Here is an 8,707-nt window from a genome sequence, read left to right on the forward strand (position 1 = left end):
AGAGGTGAATGTCTCGTTTAGTGGCTCTCCGCAGTGGCCTCCCATCTACATCTCGATTATCCTTTATCGATGCACAACGTCAGTCCTTTCTTTTTGCCTTACTCTCGTGGACTAGATTGTGTGAAACATAAAACTCAACCGTGCATTTGAATTCCTACAAAGCAACCAACTTGAACAATACAGAACGTAAACAATCAATCATCACAATTCACAAGGCCAGAAAGCTTTGAGCAAAGCTACCTCAAACTAGAAACAATAAGTCCCCCTATCTTTAGGTAATGGAAGGAGTTTGCTAAAGAAGTAAAGGAGACAGTTGTGTAGATAATTCGTTGCATACAAAGAAAATTCGCATGTTAAACCTATAAACCACGTCACGTGTCCCAAGTCAAAGCAATGCATCCACAATTATTTTTAAATTATGATTTTCAGTTTAAATATTAGTAGTCGCTATTATAAACCAAGTTTTATACTATGAATCTGTTTTACCTTTTCTCATCTGAATCTCACCAATTACATTTTAAAATTGAAATATTTTTTCCTTAAATTTGTTCAAAATTTGTTATTCAAGAGTAGTTTGGCTAAATTTGTTCTTCCAGAGTAGTTTGGCTAAATTTGTTCCTCAAGAGTAATAATTCTCGTCTACTGGAATCATCGAAATTATTGTCTATTTACTGATACGTTTATAGAAGTGATGGAATACTCAAATTAATTCATCTCTTATAGAATGTGTGTAGAATTTTTTGTTAATGAATGTTCGTAATGTCCAGACATGTAATTTTACATACTACTATTATTTAAAGTTTTAAACAAAAATAAAGTCAAAACATAAGAATTGTAGTTGCTGCACTCACTTTTTTTCTGTCAAATAGTACGTTTAACATTTACACAAACAAACTACAGCTATATCATGTCATTCATATTCATATCTGGAAATGTTTATTTCCACTTGGTACAATCAGCATTAGCTAGCTCATGTATATTTCGACGTAAAATTTACCATTAGCTAATAAAGACAATTTCAACAAACTAGTTAGAACCATGCCAATTGGCCATCACCAATTTTTTATTTGTTATTTATTTATTTTTAGTTAAATACGAAAAATGAGCTTTTTTAATACTCCCTCCGTCCCCCAATAATTATCCACTTTGATTCCGGCACAAATTTTAATAAATGTAAAGAAAAGTGGATTGAAAAGTTAGTGAAATGTGGGTCTCTAAAATGTGAGTGGAATGAAATAGTAGAATATAGAGCCTACTTACCATTTATGATAAAAGTGAAAGTGGACAATTAATGAGAATTGACGAAAATAGCAAAAATGGACGATTAATAGGGGACGGAGGGAGTAGTTATTTTTCCTATTATTTGAATTGTGGCGTTGTGAATCGGTCAAATTTTGATTTTTAGAAATATATTTTATTCTAAATTCATCCCATAAAAATATAAAATATGGTTCGAAGTTCAAACTATTTTCAAGCCTTTAATCTCATTCTTCGTATTTTTCCTGTCTCTCTCTCACATACATCTCTTTATGCATAATAACTTGAACAAAAAAAGGCTAACACAAAAAGAAACACCACCATCAGAAAGTAACAGACAAGATCCTCTATCCCACAATCAGAACCCCTCGAGTCTTGTTATAATCAAGTAAAAATAGCCTCAACAAGAACATGTTTTCTCTTAGGATACCCCAAACCAACAAGGTGGTTCAAATAAACCTTACCCTCCTTGACCGTGGCTGCTGTCACCAGACGATGACCAAAACCCTTCGACTTCCCTACAATACGGGCAGTCTCTCCACCAGCCTTATCGCATTGCCAGCAACAGCGATCTTTGTGGGCGATATGAGCTCCAACCCATCTCCAAACATTAGAGAACCGCCAATGATGTTAACTTCCTTAACCACATCTCCCTTGCCTATCTCAGCCTTGAAGAGCTTGCACCGGAGAGTATGGACAACCAACAAATACCCATTCGGATGGTACACGATGCCATTGAGACCATGAAGTTGTAGTATGTTAAGGAAGAAGTTCCTCAACCGGACGATTTCGCAAGAACTAGAGTTTGGAGGAAGATTTGGACGAGAGAGAAAGGAGAATAGAGAGATTGAGAGGAAGTAGTTTATTTTTTGATTGAATGATTCAAAAGAATAACAATGTCCACTATTTATAATAGTGGATACCCTAACTTAAAGAACAAGAAAATAATCCTAATAAATATGAAAAGTTATGCTAAATCAATACTAAACTAAATAAGAGAGATTTGGAGATATTCTTGGAGATATTCACGTATCAACTCCCCCACGGTTGAAATCCACCTTGTCCTCAAGGTGGGAACCACGAAGCCATGAAGATGGTCGCTAACAGAAGCTTCTCCTCCTGGATCAAACTTGAGCCGTCGTTGTTGATAACGGATCGAACTTTGCAAACTTGACCGGCACCATGATTCAATTATGCCTGTGAACATAATATGGGATCTTGAACTCTTGGAGTTTATCTGTGTTGCTCCAATATGTCTATCAAACAGACCAGTAATTAGGACAGCGATATCCTCATAGCAGACAACATTCTCTTCAACAAAAGTCTCTATATCCTCTTGTATTTCCAATTCCCGATGCTCTGGAACAATAAGATCACCAATCTTCTCATCATATGACCCGACGATCACTTTCGGTGGCATATTGTCCGTTTTGACGATCTCTTCCAGGGGCTCGTCGTTTGGCTTGACGATCTCTTCTAGGGACTCGTCCTTTGGAACCTCTAGATTAGCGCCCTGTTAAGGACCTAAATCCCTAACGATCCGATAAAACGGACAATAACGAGATAAAGATAATCCGGCGCCCGTGAGGGTCGGCGGAGATAAAGATCTTGGCGGCTGTGCGCGGATTCCAACCCGTCGGGCAACGGCTACAGATCAGATATACGTTCCGGCTGTGCGCGGAGACCTTCCGTCGGGCAGCAGGTAGCGTAAGGAATTAGGGATTCAAAGAATCACACGTGGACTTGGCCAAAATAATATTGTATTTCATTGAATGAATATTATGGAAGACTCCACACATATTTATAATATGTGTGGATACAAAAAAGATATGCTAAATCCCTATAATATCTAAACAAAATAATAAAAGAAGATATGCTAAATCCCTATGATATCTAAACAAAATAATTATAATAGAAGAGAGTTAGGATCGTATCAACTCCCCCACGGTTGAAATCCACCTTGTCCTCAAGGTAGGAACCATAAAACCACGAAGAGAGTTGAAAGTAGAAGCTCTGGCGAGGTATCTCCTCCTGGATCAAACGCCCACCGAATAGTTGTGCGTCTCCCTTCATCATTTCCACCCAAAATCACCAATAGAGAACCGTGTTGGGTATAAGATATGGTGGACACCCCCGCCACATTGTTGTCGTGACAATTCAACGCAAAAATGAAAAGTTTTGCCACACCTCCATGAATGCTCAAACACGGCGTGTCATTTCCCGGAGGAATCAACCTTGCATCGGCGGCGAGCGACGGTAATCGAGGATTCATACTTGTAACATTACTGACATTCAAATCCACATAGACACAAACAAGTGCTTGCGAACCGGAGTGAGCATCACCTGTCTTACCCAATTCTTCTGCCTTTAATTTAAGCTCATCCTCAAACAACCTTCGCTTCTCTTCCATTTCCTCATGACTGTCCTGTTTTTTCATATCCAATCCAGCCTCGATGCCATCAATAAGGCTCTGATTCTCCATGCTCTCTCTCTTGTTCGGCTTCTCACTCAACACACTGAAATCTTTTTCTTTCTGCTCTAAACTAGATCGAAGGGCTTCGGTTTTATTTCCTTTCTCCAACAAAGTCGCTACATCATCTTTCATCTCCAATTCCTTATGTGTTGGAACACTAATATCATCAATCTTCTCATCATATGCCCCGACAAGCACTTGCAGCGGCGTATTGTTGGTCTTGATGATCTCTTCCAGGGACTCGTCATTTGGTACAACAAGATTAGCACTCCCATTGTGAGCAACGTTGTCGGGAACATCCTCAGCTAGATTATCGTCATCAATATTCTCCTCAAACAATGCATTCACGCAGGCGAGAAGGGCGGCTTGCTCCAATCTACAACTACGTAACTTCTCGTTGAAATCACTTACGGCAGCTAGTTGGGCCGGGCAAGGCGAACGAACCTTGAGACTGGGAATATTGGGCAGACCACGCTGCTTCCCCGAATCAATAAACCTGCTGGACCGTTGAGGCGGGTGCGTGGCAACGGCAGACAACGGAGCTGTGCGGTGACTCAGCGGTCGTTCATACTTCGTAGGCTGCAAGGTCTGCGGGCAGCGATAGTCGGGTGGATCCCAACGACTAGGCGGACCCAGTGGTGGCTGATCATAATTCGAATATCCTCGCGACGGTTCCCAACAAGAGGGCTGCCACGACTGTGGTGGGTCGTCACAAGTGGCAGGCCGACTAAACTGCTGATCATACCCGCCTATTTGTTGACGATGTTGTTGATATCTTGGTGGGTCCCAACATGAACCCCTATGATTTCTCCCCTCGCGACGATATCGATCTCGCTGCGGGTTGTCATGCGTGCCAAAATTAGGGTTTCTGGGGTGAGGCCCCATCTCCCAATTACATTTTCGTCGTGCCCCGTCACCATCAGAATCATCGTCGTCATACCATGTTCGTTGATCATACCTGCGGTGGGGGTTTGGTTCAAGATTATCGAACCGGCGATCCATTTCATCCCTCCAAGAATCCCATCTGTCGAGTCTATCTATCAAGCGATCCAATTTATAACCCACGGAATCATCGTGGTTCGCATCCTCCGTTGGGCGACCCTCACGGTCCCCCTCGTCGGTCTGCTGTCGGTTGAAACCGACGTTGTCTCGGCGGCCAATCGCGTTATCACGGCGCGACGAGCCATTCGGAAAGTAGTCGGGTCGGTTTGCGCCCCAACCTTGCCTACCGTTGTTGTTGTATCGTCTCATGAGTACACAGGTGAAAGCACCAGTTGTTAAGGACCTAAATCCCTAACGATCCGATAAAACGGACAATAACGAGATAAAGATAATCCAGCGCCCGTGAGGGTCGGCGGAGATAAAGATCTTGGCGGCTGTGCGCGGGTTCCAACCCGTCGGGCAACGGCTACAGATCAGATATACGTTCCGGCTGTGCGCGGAGACCTTCCGTCGGGCAGCAGGTAGCGTAAGGAATTAGGGATTCAAAGAATCACACGTGGACTTGGCCAAAATAATATTGTATTTCATTGAATGAATATTATGGAAGACTCCACACATATTTATAATATGTGTGGATACAAAAAAGATATGCTAAATCCCTATAATATCTAAACAAAATAATAAAAGAAGATATGCTAAATCCCTATGATATCTAAACAAAATAATTATAATAGAAGAGAGTTAGGATCGTATCACGCCCCCATTGTGAGCAACATTTTCGGGAACATCCTCAGCTAGATTTTTGTCATCAATATTCTCCCTAAACCAAGTGGTCACACGGGCGAGCAGGGCGGCTTGGTCCAATCTATACACACGTAACTTCTCGTTGTAATCGTTTACGGCAGCTATTTGGGCAGGGGAGAGCGATCGAACCTTGAGACTAGGAATATTGTGGAGATCACGTTGCTGCTCCGAATCAATAAACTTTCTGGCCTGTAGAGGCAGATGTGTGGAGCCGGATTGTGGCGGGACAGCGGCAGGCAGCGGCGCTGTGCGGTGGCTCAGTGATTGGTCGATTGGGTCCATGTCGATGGAAATTTGCTGTCCGAAGGGTGTGATAAAGGTCTGCGTTTGCGGTTGATACGCGTGAGGCTGACGGGCAGCGGGCGTGCTCTGGTTGTAGGGATGGTATGGCTGCCACCAATCCACGGAGTCGGGCGGGTCTGGGTCTAGCTGCGGGGGGTACCTGTCCCGCTGGTCGAAGGAGGCACGGTTCTGCTGCCATGAGCGAGCAGCGACGTATTGGTTATGAGTGGGCGGCTTTTGGGCAGCGTAGAATTGATATGGCAGCTGCCAATATGTGTAAACTAGTTGTCCGGACTGATAATCGGCATAGTTGCGTGACATCATGACGTAATTGGAGGAAGAGCTCACGATGAAAGCACAACTTGTTAAGGAAGAAGTTCCTCAACCGGACGATTTCGCAAGAACTAGAGTTTGGAGGAAGATTTGGACTAGAGAGAAAGGAGAATAGAGAGATTGAGAGGAAGTAGTTTATTTCTTGATTGAATGATTCAAAAGAATAACAATGTCCATTATTTATAATAGTGGATACCCTAACTTAAGGAACAAGAAAATAATCCTAATAAATATGAAAAGTTATGCTAAATCAATACCAAACTAAATAAGAGAGATTTGGAGATATTCTTGGAGATATTCACGTATCATAGTACCACTCTTTTGGGATAAAGAGTGGGCTCTTGATGGTGTAAAGGAGCTCACCAATCACACCAACCTTCCAAAGCTTGCTTCCCTTTACATCGGTTACATAAGCATTTCCTTCCATATCAACGGCTACATCATCTGCAAATGTCTTCTCACCTTCTGCACAAGCACATTATAAACACAACAGCGTCGTCTATTAATACATACAAACCATTTTTCCATCTATTTAAATGTAGTATTGAAAGAAGTCTTTTAATTTCATAGATAAAACTGCTTAAACTTTTTCTAAACACCTCAGCCGTTGCTTCTAGGTATTCAAGCAAGTGAACACTGCCTAAAGTTGAAGGTGGAAACGTTATTCGCAGCCACAAAAAAAAAAAGAGGAACTGGTATTAGATGAAATGGAAAGTAGTACATCGCTGTCTTATCCCCTATTTCAATTAATTTAATTTCCACAAATTTACTGTAAATATCTGTTGCAGTAAATGTGTTGCCTCTTAATCCATGAAGAAAATCGTTGTTTTTCAAATCCTAAATTATTCCTACTTGCCATCTTTTACGCGAAATGCAATATGTAATTAATTAATATTGTTCATTTACACAATTAGTGGTTAATAATTAAGCCAATGTGTAATTAAGAACAAATATGGTAAATGCATAAATGGATATTGACACCTAATATCATGGAACTTTAAAAAAGTTGGATTTTTCTACGAACTTTAAAATTGGCAAATAATATCACGAACTTTACACCGAGTTTGTTATTTTCCACCAATGAAAAAATTCCGGCAAATAATATCATAATACAGATTTTTTTCGTAATTTATCGACAACAACTTCGAGAGTTTCAAGATTTTCAATCTTTGAGAATAGTTTTTCTTGAAGCACACCCTCCAAATTTGTTCTTCAATCTATTAATATAGCAAGAATTTTTTCACTAGTGGGAAATAACAAATCCAAGGTAAAGTCTGTTATATTATTTGTCAATTTTAAAGTTAATGGGAAAAACCTAACTTTTTAAAAGTTCTGTAATATTAGGTGCTTATATCCCATACATAAATTATACACTACTCAAAGGAAATACAGTGTAACGTCATACCACTAATCTAATCTAGCTTCCTCCATACAAGTTGACCCAAACTATAGCAAAAAAATGCAATTGCAGATCAAAGTTAACAATTGTTTAAAACTCATATCCGATTTTGTGTTAATTCGAAGAACTATGAATGGATGCGATGTTGAAAAATGCAGAGGAAAGAAATCTATTGATTTATACATAATCGACTTTTAGTAAGTAGAATAGAGAGGGAGGGAGGAATCACCTGGTCCGGCGAGTTTGGTGTGGTAGAGTTGATTCCACGTGGTCAAATCGTAAGCGGCGATGGCACTGTACTTGTTTCCTTGCACATCGGCGATCGCCACCAGCAAGCGATTCCTGGGCCGGTCAATTACGATTCCGAGCGACGAGTTGTTCCCGAAGCCGGCATCTCCGACGACCGTGATCTCCTCCAAAATGGAGGCGTCTCCGTTGAGGGGGACCACGCCGACGCCTCCCTCGATGTAGGAGACAATGAAGCGGCGGTTGAGATCGTCCCACTTGGCACACTCACGGAGCCACGATTTGCTGGCTTAGGCGTAGACGTGAGCCTAGCGGTCGGACGTCTCGGAGTGGATGATGTAGGCAACGGGGACGGCGGAGAGGAGAAGGAGGAGGAGGAGGAATCTGGTGGAGCACAATGCCATGGCTGAGAGAGTACTGATGGGTGAAAAAAGGTGTATTTCGTTGGATCGTTCGGCACTAGAATTTTTCTTTGTTTTTGAGAGTATCTCCAAGGGGAGAGGTAAATGGAGTGGTAAAGTTATATAACTATTATATTTACCTTTTTTCATGAAAAATCATTCTCCAATAGAGAGAGGTATTTAACAAGGTATTATACATTTTTCTTATTCGAAGAGGTATTTTTACCTCTCCTTCAATGGAGAGGTAAAATTTTATAACTACCATATTTGTCTTCTTTTAATGAAAAACCATTCTCCAAGGGAGAAAGTATTTGAGAATGTATCACACTTCATATTTTTTAATGCATTTTGTACTATTATTTTATGTTTAAAAATCATTTATCTTTTTATATATTTTTTTCCTTTGGAGTATGTTTCTTTTTGGAAGAGTATATTTCACTTTTTGAGGAGGTATATAGATGATATATCTCTTTTATTTACCCTTCCTTGTTGGAGATGCTCTGATTAAGATAATGGTCGTATATTTTCTGTTTTAGGAGCTGTTACGGAGGTGACTTCGCAGGGAGAAAA

The 8,707-nt window shown here is 40.9% G+C and overlaps 1 pseudogene; it reads right to left on the bottom strand.

Moving 5' to 3' along the window:
* Positions 1-1,641: 1,641 nt before the first annotated feature.
* Positions 1,642-8,146, bottom strand: LOC121769031 (annotated as a pseudogene).
* Positions 8,147-8,707: the final 561 nt, after the last annotated feature.

This window comes from Salvia splendens, chromosome 1, assembly GCF_004379255.2.
Source record: "Salvia splendens isolate huo1 chromosome 1, SspV2, whole genome shotgun sequence".
In the NCBI taxonomy this organism is placed as follows: domain Eukaryota; kingdom Viridiplantae; phylum Streptophyta; class Magnoliopsida; order Lamiales; family Lamiaceae; genus Salvia; species Salvia splendens.